A 16210-nucleotide genomic window follows, 5' to 3' on the forward strand; every position below is an offset into this window, starting at 1 on the left:
TTTTTTTTTTTTTTTTTTTTTTTTTTTTTTTTTTTTTTTTCTGTTTTTCTATTACAGAATTAAATCAGTGATATGGTGTCATTTTCAAGGAAAATCAATCATATCCATAATCTGTCTTCATTGTTCAGGTGGAGGTTTTCCTCTGTGTCTGCCGGCATGCTAATCTGACAGGACTTCTCTATAATCCCACCTGATTTCCATCTGAGTCAGAGCCAGGTATAACAGCACGGACAGGAAGGGAAAAAAGGCTGGATGACTGACAGAAGTGCTGAACTGACACTCCAAGAAGATACACTGTATGCTGTACATTTTTAGATTCAGACTTTTTGTCTTGTGGAGCATTTACTAAAGTTACAACAGTAAGCAAGAGGTTTGCTGGTGCTGAATGCTGCATTTGTGACACAATGGAGGATAAACCTGGAGCTAATTGAGAGTGAATAATTAGTTTAAAGGCGCTAGAAACAGTCAATCTATTGCAGCCATTTATTTTATTTTTCTCTGATAAATTCATATTTACAAAAATATGCCATACTATATGGAAAAACTGTCAAATTTGACATTTTGAAAATAAATTTGCTTAACAGAAACAGGCCAATTTGGAACAACTCTCGACTTTAGCAGGTTTTGGCGATAGGATAAGGTGGATTTTTTCGACCATGTCGAAATAGCTTAATTTCACAGAACTGCAATGGAAACAATTTTTTTTTTCTCATCAAATGAGTCATGTTACCAAAAACCGTATGGCATTGGTGCAAACCACAAAGAAAGTGGCAGGGAACATCTGCAGATCTGATAATGAACCATCATTTCATTTAAGTGTGCTAAACTAGAAAAATTACTAAAACATCCAGGATATCAACCCTGGAGGACTGACTTTGAACATCACTCACTAATACCATTTTGTGTTAACGATTTTTTATTCTTGAATTATGAACATATATTTATAAAAATCATATAACTATATATTTAGTTCATTCTAGTAGCTTACTATTTTATGAAAACTATATTACACAATTTACCTAAATGAACAGCACTCCACCCCAAACAACAGCCAAAAAAAAAAAAAAAAAAAAAAAAAGAATTAACTTAAATTCAAAAGGAAAAGAACAAGAAGGGTGTGTAGGTAGACGACTAATGCTGCTGTAGGTCAATGCTACATCTCAAACCAAACATTGAATTATTAAACTGTGTCACTGGTTATAATCATCTCTGAGTATAATCATAAAAGAACAATTTACGAGATTCAACTCTACTGATTTTCATAAGTTGTTTTTCTATTCTCAGTCTATCAGTCTTCTTGAACTATCATGCAAAACTGAGACCTTTAACACTCTGGCCTTCATCTATTTAAATTAAACTGAGGAGAAAGAGAGAAAAAACTTCCCTGAAATCAACTGAGGTATTTTAAATATGTGAGATCATTCCACTTCTGCTTACAGGAAAAGAAATTAACTAAAAGATTCAACTACTTATGCCCGGATTTATTCATTCTGAGAAATTGACAAGAACAAGCAAGTGGATGGGCACATTGCACAATAACTGTGGGAAGAAAACATTCAAATTATTTATTTGAGGAAAGTGCAGATCTGTTCGAGAAATCTGCTTTTCAACAAATTGCGTTTGGCAACCAAACAGCCCCCAGGAGAAATATTTTTGCCTGAATTGGAACAAAAGCCACACAGGGAGGAAGATAGGCCAATTTAATGGAGGGTTTTACTTTTAAAATTGTCAATGCTTACTATATAATAGCTCTTCCTTTTGTCAAAATGTCTGCAGGACAGGAAATGATGTTGATAAAAGCAGGGGGATACATTAGTTCAGACGAAGAAAGAAAGAAGATACAGGGATGGCGCTTTAGCAGACATTTTATAATTCACAATGTTTGCCGTCAAATGTGACACATAAATCTCCGATGTCGGAAGTTTGATGCATAAAAGTTCCTGACCTGATTTCCTCAGCTTTTCAAATATTGCATTTGTCTGCCTCTGTGGTCTTCTCCCAATAAACGAAAAAGGAGGCCGCACTTTTGTGCAGCTGATATGGAATAACATTTATAAAACTGCAAGAGTTTGAAGTAAAAGAAAGTGATGATTTTAGCAAAAAAGTCAGTCCTTGACACTTTTTTACACTTCCTGAATTGAGTGCTGCTAGAACCCGGTCCTCATTAGCTTCAAAGAAAATGTCAAAAATAAAAAAACAGACATATGCACCCCCACTTCCTGACAGATAATCCATACATATGAGCACATCAAAAACGTAGGGGTAATAAAAACCTGATTCATTAAAGCAGGTTTTGGTATTTTTGGCAGTGTAAACATGTGCCATGTCCTGCTCGGAAATGAAATCAGTATTTTCATAAAGCTTATCCACAGAAGAAAGCATAACGTTGTCTAAAGGTTTCCGGTGGATGGCTGGAATGACTTTTGATGCTATGTAAGTACAGTACATTTACAATCAGACAGCTGTAGCCAATGGGTGTGTTAGTGTTAGCTCTTGGTGGTTCTTGAAGCACTGACTGCAAGAAAAGTCTACATCTTGTGAATCTCCAAATTATTAAATGCTTAGGACTTCTTTCAAGGGTATGGTCTGAGCATGAAGCAAATTATTATGATTTTTTTTAAGTTGGAGCTTCACTATCTTTTTTTTAGTGTAGCCTTTATCTTCCAGACTTTTTCCTACCACTGTATTTTCCAGTACTTTTCTTGGTAAAAGTAATATGTGAACTACCAGTTTCTTACACATAGAGCTTTTGTAGATTACTATACATGTTGTTGTCAGTGACTGAAGTCATCCACATATTTGTATCCTATTAAAAGTCCGTATTTTAAAATGTATTGTATGTAAAATTCTTCAAAACTGAATTTTGGATTTTCATGAGCTATAAACCATAATAGCTGAAACAAAAACCTTGCAATAGTTTGCAGTATGTAAAATACATCTTGTTAACATGCAAGTTTCACTTTATGAATTAAATTATTGAAATAAATTACATTTTTAATCACTGTGTAATGAATTGAATGGAACCTGTTCATCAGAAATGCTTTAAAAACCGTATTTCTTTCTACTAAAAGTCATGAAGTTCAAAAAGAAATTGCCCACGAAAGCTTTTCTGTTATGTACAAAACAAAACAGATACATTTGTGTGGAGTATCCCAATTTCCTTTCAAATGTGGAACAGCTCCATACTTCACACATGAGCGAATAAAGAGGAAAGAAAGGGATGTGTATTTTAAAAGTAAAACATGATGAAAGAAACCCTCTAATGTATAGATGCTTTTTATCTACAGTCCAAAAACATCAGCCCTGGGCAAGTATTCATTTCTTATTCCTACTCCAACTGTATCCCTCCAAAAGCAGAAAACATCCCGTCCTTCTATTCATCTATGAAAGGACTTCAAATCACGATGTGGCCTAAATCTTCAACAGCAGGTTCAAAAGTGCTGTGCATTATTGATTCCTCCCTGAAAAGATGTTTTCATGTTCAAACACTCCAAAAGCGGTTAAGACTGTGATGAAAAGACAAACAACTGCACATGGCACAGACCTCATGTGCAAATTGAGAGATTTATCCTTTGCAGCTTTAGAAAAAAAAAGTAAAGTGCTGAAGATAATCTCCTGGCTGTTAAGACTGAAAAAAACATGGAGGCTGGATGTGAGGATGCTTTGTTCTGAGCTCTGATACACCTTCCCTGACAGAACCATCTTGACCTGACCCTGGTATTAAAGCTCTGGCAAAAAGGTCAAAGGCACAGTCAGATAATGAGTTTATCAACATATGCACGTGGCTTTTTGTCGACAGATGTTTTAAGGCTTAAAGCTGTTAACACTAGTGGTTTGAATAAAGATTAATATTTGCTAGGAGTGTTTGAGGATAGTGAGTTCCACAACTAGAAAAAAAAATAAAATAAAGATGTCTTTGGATTTTATCCTGTCAAATAACAGTTTGACACAGTTTTGCCAACCAGAGTCTGACAGTATTGAGGACAGCACAGGATACAGTACGGTCAGTAAAGTGAGCAGCTGCTTAGCCAAAGTCTGTGCATTTCTGAAAGTATGTTCCCTTATTTGTTCCTGCTTTCAATTTCTCCTGCTCTACCACATCCTAAAGGTGCTCTATTAAATTGAGATCTAGTGTGAAGGACATGGAGTACAGTGAATGTCAACTATTTTCTGCCACACAACTTTTACATTTTTAAACTTGATCCCTGGTGTGGCTGGGGAGAGGGAAGTCTGGGCCTCCCTTCTGAAGCTGCTGCCCCCGCGACCCGATCCCGGATAAGCGGAAGAAGATGGATGGATGGATGGATGAACCTTGATCCCGAGAAAAGGTTATGCGTGAAAATGCGTGTTGGTTGTTAACACCGACGACTAAAGTCATTTAAACTTCCTATCTTCTCCATTCTGACATGATGCTCAGTTTGTATTTTAGCAAAATATCTTCAGCACATCTGGATGTCAAAATACATTGAGGGTGATTTGCTAGACTTAACCAGCAAAAACAACACACAAATGATTGGATTATGGTCATCCATCCATTTTCTAATACCCTTGACCCTTAGCGGGGTCAGGAGGGTTGCTGGTGCCTCTCCAGCTAACGTTCCAGGCGAGAGGCAGGGTCACCCTGGACAGGTCGCCAGTCTGTCACAGGGCAACACAGAGACAGACAGGACAACCAACCATGCACACACACACCTAAGGTCAATTTAGAGAGACCAATTAACCTGACAGTCATGTTTTTGGACTGTGGGAGGAAGCAGGAGTATCCAGAGAAAACCCACCATGCACAGGGAGAACATGCAAACTCCATGGAGAAAGACCCCAGGCTGGGAATTGAACCCAGGACCTTCTTGCTGTAAGGCAAGAGTTCTACCAACTGTGCCACTGTGCAGCCCAGATTATGGTCAATGAATCATTAACAACACATGATTGCCCAAGTGCTAAAATTAGGATTGACACAGCTAATCATAATCCATGTTTTTCTCTAAGAAATGTTACAGTTTATTTGATGGTAAATTGCAAAAGAAAAAACAATACTGTTTGATTTTTGAAGATGAATTTTGTTAACTCTTCCAGGATTTTTTAAAGCTTGTTATATTCCTTGGATGTTTTGATTTTTGGGTTTACTTGTGATTTTTAGGTCTTGCCATGTTCAGTTCATTTCCCTGTGTTCATTATTATTACTAAGGTATTGCCATGTAGGTTTATTCCTCCGATTAGTTTCAATGTATTCACGTGTTCTGTTCCTTGTGCAATTGAATTTATTTTTCTTGATTATTGGTAAGCCTTTTCCATTTTAGTTTCTTTGAGTCCCAGTTCAGCTTCACCTGTGCTCATCAGTGTCCTTCCTCCCTCAGTTCCCTGCTTTCTCTCTGCCACAGCTGGACCACATTTCATCTGGTTCATTTGTCACTTTCCATCCTTGCCTCACTATTAAAGCTTTTGATTTGTCGCTATTCATTGCTGGATTCTTCTGTTTTGTTGCTATGACAGATTTTTCTTCTGTTCTTTATTCCATCCTTCAGATTGTTAATAATAATAATTAAAAAAAACTGTCAGATTCTAGACCCTGCCAAGCATGAACTAAAAATGACCCATCTGAGTAAAAAATATACACTTCATTCAAAGTAAATTTAGCTTGCAAAGCCTGAAAATATTTAACTTGGTGAAAATCCTAAGACTATCAAACGATGAAGGTCAATGAGCCCATGAACTAACCTATTAAAGGCAAATACACCCAAAATCACCTGAAGGCAAGAAAGCTATTGAGCTTTCTCTCCTGAAGCTGAAGTCACTTGCAGTCTAAATTTCCCTCTGAATATAATAGTTCAGGTAAATCATTCGCTAAGGAGAATGACATACTTCCTGGGCATAAAATGGCCTCTGATTAAATTGCCCATTTGGCTGAATCCCAGGCGTAAATCCTTGGTTTTCCCTTGATGGTGATCTGCTTCTCCTGAGCTTCAACTGATGTGATGTGTGTCCTGATTATGACGGGCAGAGAGAACTAACAGTTTGCTTCTGCTCTAAGTTCAGCTCTGCAACTTTTTTTTTTTTTTGTTTGTTTGTTTGTTTTTTCTGTAAAAAAGTTTAAACCTCTCTCACGGAGCAAGTGACAATCTAACAAGCTGTACCAAGTCTGGTAATGCAGCAGTTTTCTCTGACAAAAAAAAGGTTTAAATTGATTTATAAAGAACTTTGATGTAAACACCCACAAGTTAGCGCTGTCCCATGAGGAAATGAGGCTGCAGTTGTTGCAGTCTGTAATCCTGCTCAAAGGCAGTTAAAACACAGTCTGCTGCAGCAATTTTTTAGGTTTATGGAACAAACTATGGAGAGGATTACTGTTCAGAGGCACTCCACAAAAACAGCAACAGATCTGCACATTCAGGCAACTCATGATAAAATAATATTAAAGCCCTTTTATACATGTGTAAAGATCTTTTTAAAAGAAGAAAATTGTGAGTAAAGATGAACTTGGCATCTTCCTGGAAATCCATTCAATCACTATAACATAAATCATGAACATAAAGTTGCTGTGGGCATTAATATGATAGTTTCTTGCTGCATTGACTGAACAGAGCTTTCTTAAAAATTATGAAAGATGATACATTTTCCTGCATACCAAAATGAATGGACACTGCAAAAAACAGTCAGGCAAAAATGCAGTAAAAAATAGTTACTGTTTGACTTTGCTTTTCTTGATCTTATTGTTTTTTTCAATCTTCTATACTATATTTCAGCTTTACAGAAAAGTAGGCTTCGGATGTCAAGTGAGAATGTTTAAATTGGTTTGTATTATTTCTAAGAAGTTAAAATAAAAATCAAATTTATTGTATTCAGTACATTTATTTTTTCTTTTTATGCTATCAGATTACAACACCAGTAAAATTCATCTTTACATGTGTTATTGTTGAAAAAGTATCGGAATGTAAGGCGATGTTGTTTCTAAGTTAAGAGCAAACCAAAGTGATGGAAAATTGCGTTAAATTTCTGCAGAAAAGCATTTATTTAATGAATGAAACTCACCAGCGGATGTTTTCAGGGAAGGAATCATCGCAAATCCTTCATGGCTTTAACGCTCACATGCTCATCCGAGTTCAGGACAGTCTCCCTCTCCCTCCTCTTACTCCTCTTCCTCCTTTTCTCCACGTTCAACAAGACTTTCCCAACATCTGTCGCACCACAGCGGCGGCAGTTCTCTCCGCCCTCCTTATTTCATTAAATCCTTTTCCGTCTGTAGAATACCGTGGGGAGTTCTCGGATAATTATGGCACTAAAATAATTTAGGTCGCCTCTGTCTGCCTTGTTGTGTGATGAGGTGGAGAAGCGGCTTCACTCTGACGCGCTGCTGCTGCTGCTGCTGGTGCCGCTCCGCATGTCTCCACTCAGCTGCCAGTCTGGTACAAAAACAAAAGTCCCGCAGATTTAAAGGATGGATAAGCGCCGTGTGTCTGGCTGTAATGCTTTAAATCCCGAGGAATACCTTCAAAAACAACACCAAAAATCAGATTTGCAATATTGAATTTCAATGCATTACTCTTTAGAATAAAAACAACATTCTCTAAATGTGCAACAACATAAAAAAATATATATATATTCTTGGTTAAAACACCATTTGGTTTATTTTGTTAACCCAGTCCTCAGCCGAAAAAGGGTCCAACCTTGTATAGTTTAATACAAAAGGGTTGGGTTCTGGATTTGATCCAGAATTAAAGTTTCAACACAAAAAAGGGTTGAAGTTAACTGGCTAACCTGAAATCCACAGTTGGGTTTAGGAGGATAGGACAGTGGGCTAGAACAAGTTTTAGTGCCCTATCCACACAATTTTCTTTTACACATGCAAATTACAAATCAATTCAGATCAATACTTGATTTAAATAGTGGCAAGTCACAAGAAATTAACTCTCAAGTAACATTGAAACAACCCATAGATGTGACATTATTCCCCTGTGTGTAACCCTCAGCATATTGTGTTTTTTTAACAAAATAACACAATCGGGCTGAAAAGTGTGTTTCCTTCTAGCAGACAAAGAGTGTAGAATCATGACTTTTATGACAAATTGAACCTTTAATTACACAGTACATGTTATAGTTTTGGTTCAGCCTTGTGAGAAAAAGGTGAGGGATGAGAAAAGAACTGCCAGAAGATTACACAGGGATCACAACACTCTGACATTTAGGATCAGCAATAATTCTTTAGTTTTTAAAACTAAAAATAATTAATTATATTTATTTCAGGCATACATTGTTACAAATTATACTTGTACAGAGCAGATTTCTTTGTTTAAACAATTCAACAAATTGAATTGTCTATGGCAAGTAATAATAAACTGCATCACAATACATTTGCATCCAAAGTGTGCTTGAGGCAGACCCAATGCAGTCAAGATATCAGGAGCAACATTTAATGGTAATTAAACATACAGGCAGATACAATAACAAAATGTAAGAAAACAGAAGAGGACAATGAAAGAGAGGAGGTTATACCATACACCAGGTGAACATAATCTGGCAATGCTAATTATTTTATAGGCATAGGTTTGAGAAACGTTGGTGACAACACAGAAACACAAAGGGTGTTGAAGCAAAACACAAAAAGATCCACAAATTAATGGATCAAAAGCCGACAGTAATGCAATTCTTTTGAACTTGTATATTCCTTTTACTATTTTCATATCACATAGGCTAAATGAAATGATTTTGCTTTAGTAACATGTCGAAAAGCCAGGAGTGTAAAAAAGCTGTATAGAACCAAGGATTTGACACACTGCGGTTAAATTGTTTTCTCAGACCATAAGCAGATTTTCAGGATGCTTGGACTTTTCCATTTGGTTCCCAGTAGGTGATGGTGGTCCGAGGCTAAACCTCACTTTTCATTTTAATTAATCCCTGTTGCTTCTGGTTCACTGCGTTCTGAAAGACAGCCATGCACATCTTCATTTCCGCCGCTCAAGGGGTTTAGATCGGCTGGCAGGAGGCTCCACACTATGGCTTTGGAGGAGGCAAGCTGCTTAGTAAAACAAAAGTCACCATAAGGATCTGTGAGGCTGGTCAAAGTGGCCGCAGACTTAGTGTACAAAACTAAAAAAAAAAACAATCAGGCATCACTTAGTAGCACAATTAATATTAATATTAAATATAATAATTCAATGGAAACAGCCTGAGAAACCCATCATCAATGAGTGCATGCAGAAGTGACAGTCTTGCCCAAAGGTACACTGATGGTTGTCATGTGAAAATACATCAATGTATCACTTTTACCCAAGGGTTTAATTATATCAAAAGCTGAGTAGAATTTGTTTTGTCTGAGATCAGCATCCGGAAGTGAAGCTAATTAGGAAGGAGACATCATGAAACTTTAACTTTGGGTACCAGAATTAGCTCCTACTCAGAATCCCAGAGCTAACAGCAGCGCTGATGAAGAAAAGAAGATGGTTAGTTACTTCTGCACCGCCTACAGAACTCTATGATATTTTTAAGAGTGCATCAGCTGTGCACTGCTTATTGCCTGGCATGAAATAAACCCTCTGTGTTCCCCTTCCCAGACGGTTTGATTTCCTTTTCATTTATTGTGAGTAGCTTTTGTGCTACTGAAGAGATGTGAGCAGATGATCGACATTGGAGAGTTTTCTGATGTTAATTTTTGTTTGTGAACACAGAAAAAGAAAATGAATCTGATTTGGTTAATAATTTTCTCTTGTAGTTAATATTTACTCTCTTCTTATTTGTCGTGAAAATCAGAAAATAACTTTAAAAATGCTTCAATAGGTTGAGTGAAAGTAAAGTTTGCAGGAACAGAAAATATTTCTAAGAAATCCAGCTGCCTTTAAGTCGAGCATTTAGATTGCAATAACTGCTGTTTAAAGCCACAGCTTAAAATAAATGACTCCATAAACTCTGAAATAATTGCTTATCAGACTTTTGCTGGCTGATACTGCTTCTTGATCTGCAATAATGAAGATGATGGCCTTGTTTGTTTAACGTTACAAAAAAAAAGTGAAGTTAATATGCCTGTAATTGTTGACAATTTTTACATTTCAGTTCATATTTGCATATTTGCTGTCTATTAGTCTATTTAGTTTTTGAGTGTCCACATTCCACTCTACATCAACAGCCACTGAAGAATACAACATGAAAATTGCACAAAGCACAACTTCCTTCTTCATAAAAAGTAAACAAACGGAGTGGCCTCAGATTTTAATGGTGTAGGATTTCTCTTTTATTTATGGCAAAAGACCATGAGCCATTTCTTTCAATAACTTATGTTATTTACTTTGAAATATATCCAATTGTCCAATTGGTTATTACTCTTTTTGTTTGGCACCAAATAGAGTAATATCACAAGAAAACATGTTTTTTTTTTTTTGTTTTATTATTATTTTAATTATTTTTTTAATGCTCTACCATTGATGTTTGAGTGAAAGTGAGAAGTTGGTACTTTCTTCCCACACTAAAGTATGCTGCAGTTGTTGCAGGAATTCAATAATCTGGGCTCTGTTAAGTATTAACTAAATAGTTACAACCATTTCTGTGCAGTGAACCTCTCTTTCTTTGCTCCCTTTAAAGCCATTTCTGAAACCAAGCACATTCAGACCATTTAGCTTTTAAGTACATGCTGAGATCCCAGCTGTTGCTTGCTCTAATGAGAATCCAGGGTTACACTGGTGGTGCTGATGGCTTGTATTATTGGCACTGTGTTAAAGAGTGTGCTGATACAAGCTTTAAGCTCATTTCATGAGCTCATTTTGCACATCAGCAATTTCTCTCCAAACCTCAATTCAAATCTTTTATCAATTAAAAGAAAGAGGCATAGAGCATGGCAGCACTTTAAAATCTAATGCTGCTGCTAATCTCCAAAGAGCAAATGTGTAGACCCATCAGCATGTGACGGATAAACCACTGAAAAAATTATGAATGTGTGCTCCCAGCTTGTGTTTATGAAAAGGGCTTTCATCTCACTGTGTGTGTGTGTATGTGTGTGCGTGTGCGTGCGTGTGCGTGTGTGTGTGTGCATGCGTATGTGTGTGATGCTGGGAGTTTCTGTGGCTGCTTAAAAATAAATACTAATCCCTTAAACATTATAGCACATGTGTGCATCAACAGATATCGCAGATGCCCAGCAACCATGCCATGTAAAGAGATTAGACAACAGGAATCATGAATGACTTGGTTTTGCATCCAGTTTCAGACTGGGCCCGTTGATAATTCTCCTAAGATCATGCAACAAACATTCAGAGGGTCCGCAGTCAGGGCTCTGCACATGCAGACTTATATGCTCAGAGTTCCTGGCTGGATTCAATGCTGAAGTCATTTATTAATATTTTGAGTAAGTCATTATATATTTATTGAGATTGGTATGAATCTAAAAGAAACATAATAAATTAATCTTTTGTTGCAGTAGCGTAATCTCACTCTAAAAGTGTAGACTATTCCAACCTATAATTTAAGCACATGTCTGCAGATTAAAACAAGAAACCTAAAATGTATCATTTCCTTTTTGATCAAATTAATGGTGCCACCATTTTTGGCAACCCTTCTGTCATTACTTTGTTCAACTCTATTTTGCCTGCATATGACAGTTTTATCCATGTTCAGTAACATTTCACAATGTGTTTGCATACATAAAGAAGAATCCTTGAGTATTAATCTTTGCACAGTCTCTCTCTGCTATGTGTTTCATTTGTCCAAAGTACACTGTTCTAGTTAAAGTAACAGTAGACCTCATGTATGTGCTGCTGCTGGTGCAGCATACAGCCACCAGCACTACCTGTATGCCTGCATGCTGCCTGTCCTTCTGGCCTTTCTATTGTTGTTCAATGGAAAGGCCGTCTCAAAATCTCAAAATCTTAACATTTTGAGATCTGCATCTCCTGTTTTTTGTTTCTTTATTGATTAAACCATCTGCAAACCATACTAAATTTCACTAAAATCTATATATAGGTTCACTGTTCTATTTGTCACCCTCTCAACATGAATTCTGGCATCCAGAAATAAAGTGTGTTAAATTGAAATCTGATCATTTTTATTTAAATAACTGTTAGAATAAAGTCAATGTAGCATGAAAATATATAAAAAGTCTCATTCATTTCACAAAATCCTTATTGTCTGTGCTGATCTTTTGACAGATCTCTACAGTTGGAGTTTGTGTCAAGCTCCAAATTTCTAACTCAGTCAACTCTCCTGAGTTTTGCTTTGAAGTTAGCCTGATGTAGGTGTGTATTGGAGAAGCTCTGTACTGTCACAGCTCCTTGTAATTCATATTTAGGGTCTTTGAAGGATCTTCAAATAATGAACGAAGGATTAAGAACCCAATACTTAGACATTTAGATTGTTCCTAGAGCCATTGCCAAATATCTCCCCCTACAGTTCAGAATAAATACTGCACCATTGGTAAAGTTTTCCGTTGGGACTTTTTAATCAGGCTCCTGTTGAACTTTTTTCAAAACTGTAGAACATTTATTAAAAATCTCATTGCTCCCTTAACTACAGTGCTACATTTAAAGAAAAAAAAAAAAGAAAAGAAAAAAAGACATACCAATGTTTACTTTGATTACAATTCATTGGGTGTTTTCGGCCTTAAAATACAATTTGGTCACTTATTTAACTTTTTGTTTTTCAAATAAAATAAAATGAAACTTTAAGGCTGTCAAAGGCTGATGACTTTGAAAACCTTTAAAGCTGATACATTTCATTTCTCGGGAAAAGCTTTTTGCATTTGCTTGCTTTCATGACCAGGTCTTGTCCATGAAATGATTTCAATCATTGGTGACTTTAACTCTTAATATTTTAAGCACTTTTTATCCTTCCACTTACATGTCTGCTCATACTGAGATTGAAAAGAAAACGGGGCAGACATGGATCAGACTACAGGAGCTTTTCCAACACTGTAAACACACAATGTCTTTGCTTTCCCAAACAATCAAAGATTGAAATGGGAAAAAAAAGACAACATAGTTTAATCTGACGGAATCATAACAAGCCTTTACGACCTCGTTGATGTCTGCTGGCCTAATCTCTGAACTGGTCAGGGAAAACTCTACACAGTTTAAATCAGGATTAAAGGCCTGTTGGGCCGTCTCTCGCTCTATTAGCTTGAGGGCTTGATGTTTTAGGGCTTAGGCACATTTACTTCAAACCTGGAGCAAAATTAGGGTTACATAATCTGTCCCCAGAGGAAGTCAGTGGTATGGATTCATATAGAAAATGGAATGCCATTCAATTTCCTCTGTGGTGCCTCTCTGCAGTGATGTAAGGTTTTCCTGCCTATTCTCACAGTGCCACATTGGTTTTGTAATAGCAGGAAGCTGAGACCCCATGATGTCTGAGTCAGCGAGTTTATCAACCGAAAAACTCTGGGAGTTGAGCTGCTTCCACATTTGTGGCGGGTTTTGCCTATATAGAAAGAAACACGCTACAAATAATTTATTGTGAAGCAAGGGCTTTAATTTCCCATTATTTATGACAACAGTGAGTCTCAGGCTGCCGGTGATCACAATGGAGACAAAATACTTCCACCATTGAAATATATTCTAAAACCTGAGCACATAGCACTGAGGATTATTGGAAAATAAATCTATCTCCCCATACATAATTTAACACTCAGGTCATGACCCTCTGGGTGATGTCTGCTTGAGCCGAGATGGGGAAGTCAGATAATAGATCAGTTTAGAGACAATACCTTTCATAAGTTTCATTATCTAAAGTGGCCAAAGAGGAATCTGAAGGAAGAGTCTTAAAGCAGCTTAGGATGCACTTTCCAGCCAAGAGAAAGCCAGCGGGGCTCTAAAAAAAAATGGAAGGAAAAAAAAAAGGCGCTCAGATAGATAGAGAGCTGTCAGTGATGAAAGCCAGCGCCTGAAGCTGCTCGCCTGCTCTGCACTTAACACAACAAAGATCTTAGCACAACAGAGATCTCAGCACAGCACCCAAGGTTGTGGTTGACCTCAAGGAGCAGAAGACAGGAAATAGACAGAGAGGAATTTGAATGATATTTTCTTGACTTGTTTCGGAAAAAATCACTCCCATATTCTACACTTTAGCGGCATTATGAAACCTTTATTTGGAATAAGTGGAAAATTTGAGAGCCTGCAACTTCACACTCCAAATTATTGCAGGCCCTGTTTCAAATTTTATAAACGTACTTATAATTATTATTATTATTATTTTTTTTTTGTGATTTTCATTTTCCTTTCAATTGAAGCAAATAAAGATGTAAAATGGAAAGGAAGCAGGCATAATGTCTAATAAACAGAGTAAAGTTATTCATTTAGTATGAAGGGCAGCAAGTGATGATCAGTCAGTTTTTACAGTTGTTTTCTCTTTATTCAGACATCTAGTTTGCATGCCACTTCCTTTGAAAACACTATCAAAAATAAAGGTTAATTACTGGTAATTATTACAATTTTAAGCACCGTGTTTGATGTCAGATGCCACCAACAAACCTTTCTGGCTTTGAATTGCCAAAAAATATACTTCCATGACATGAGAAAGAACATACAATGTATTTTATCTTAAGAACTCTCCATCAACCTTGCAGCAGAGACTAATATTTTTGGCTGATTGGTAAATGCATTATTTTCACACTCACTTTTAAATTAGTTACTATGTTTAATTGCAAATATATTTTCCAGAGAGCAATTTTTCATATTTCTGGTATTGAATAGATATTTGTTGCTTTGGATTTTGTGAAACCATTTTTAGACTTACATTAGGTTTAGTACTGCAGCTGCTCTTTAGAGCCTCCTTGGCAAGAGGGAAAACAAAGCTTGGTAAACCCCTAAAACTTGCATTAATGTTAGTGTATCTGGAAGTAAAGTAGTCCTTCAAGCTTATTGACATTGATTAGCTAAATACCAAATTCAGACCAAAGTTAGAAACATTTATATTCAGCCTGACTTACATATGAGACAATTAAATAAAATCATAAAACTCTGAAAATAAAACAAAAAACAAATTGCATAAATTAGTTTACTGATGGACTTACTTTCCTTTTTCATATCCATGGCTGGGATTCATTTAACTGTATTTGTTTATAAAGAACCTGTTGGAGATTTAGGTGATTGAAAAATGTCTAAGCCCAATCAATGTGTCAGCATGGAGTTACTTCCCTTTGTGTTTTGTGAGCATTGAGATTATTACAAAAAGGTACCAGATGACTGGCTTCTAGCACTGCTAAATTAAGAGGCAATTTGTTATGTGCAGTAAAAGTATAGACAGCCACTTCATGAAGGCAGTGTGAATGTTTCAATAAAAGAAGAAAACTTACCGGTCTTAAACAAGAGAAATATGACAAGGCCTGTTAAACATAAATAAACTAGAAGAAAATGATTAAGACACAAAATATCAGATCATTTATACCATAATGTTTAATTGTCATTTTACATAAATATTGTATTTTTCAGTATGAACTGTTTTTCATTCAATCAGTTGTGATTCATCAGTACTAAGTGGTTCATCCAGACAAAAAATAATGTGACACATTTAAGTACAAGATGTTCAATGTGGAAAGATGGGATGGACTAGACTATCATAAACATGCTGCTTTCTAATTAAATGCAGCATGTTAGTAGTTTGAAGATCAGTTTATTAATTAATCCCAAGTGTTGATGCATCAGTCCAAGCATATTTTATGAAGTGAAAAGGAAAGGCGCTGAAACTGAAGTTTTTCCTAATGATTAATGAGCATCTGGTCATGAACATTGCTTCAGTGGGAATGGGAGGAAGAACAATAAAAACAAAGAAGCTTTTTATATTCTGGTGTTGTGCAAAGGACAACAAAAGGGCAGTATATTAATCATAAAGGCTTTGAAATATGTCTGTGTATTATCAGCTTAGTGTATGTAGATTAAAACTGTAACGATTCAGACTGATCTAAGGGAAGACTTCCTATTTTTTATGTCTTTGTTTCTTTGGAGCTTAAGGATCAAAAAGATCATCACATGCATTTGTTAAATAAATTTAATAAAGGACTAAGTAACTATTGTGTTTACTGTAGCTGCATTTATTATATTTATATGAATCATAAACAGCTATAGAAATTAAGCTGAATATTCAAAATGCCTGATGACAGACTAAACATCTGTGATCACATCAAACATGAAATCAGATATGAGATGCAATGTTAAGTCAAAAGAAAAATCTTATGAATAATAATACATTTATGATTTTTTTATTTCTATTTTTTCAAAGTGAAGGTGTAATGATAATGCTT

The 16210-nt window shown here is 36.1% G+C and overlaps 1 protein-coding gene across 1 annotated transcript in view; it reads right to left on the reverse strand.

Annotated features, from left to right (window-relative positions):
• Nucleotides 1-7390, reverse strand: part of lingo4b (leucine rich repeat and Ig domain containing 4b) — a 20023-nt gene extending 12633 nt beyond the window's left edge. The window contains exon 1 of the mRNA XM_007578857.2: nt 7027-7390. The gene's annotated coding sequence lies outside the window, so the exon portion shown is untranslated. The remainder of the gene's footprint in view (nt 1-7026) is intronic.
• Between the last annotated feature and the right edge of the window lie 8820 nt (nt 7391-16210).

Source organism: Poecilia formosa, unplaced genomic scaffold (genome assembly GCF_000485575.1).
Source record: "Poecilia formosa unplaced genomic scaffold, Poecilia_formosa-5.1.2 Scaffold495, whole genome shotgun sequence".
Taxonomy (NCBI): domain Eukaryota; kingdom Metazoa; phylum Chordata; class Actinopteri; order Cyprinodontiformes; family Poeciliidae; genus Poecilia; species Poecilia formosa.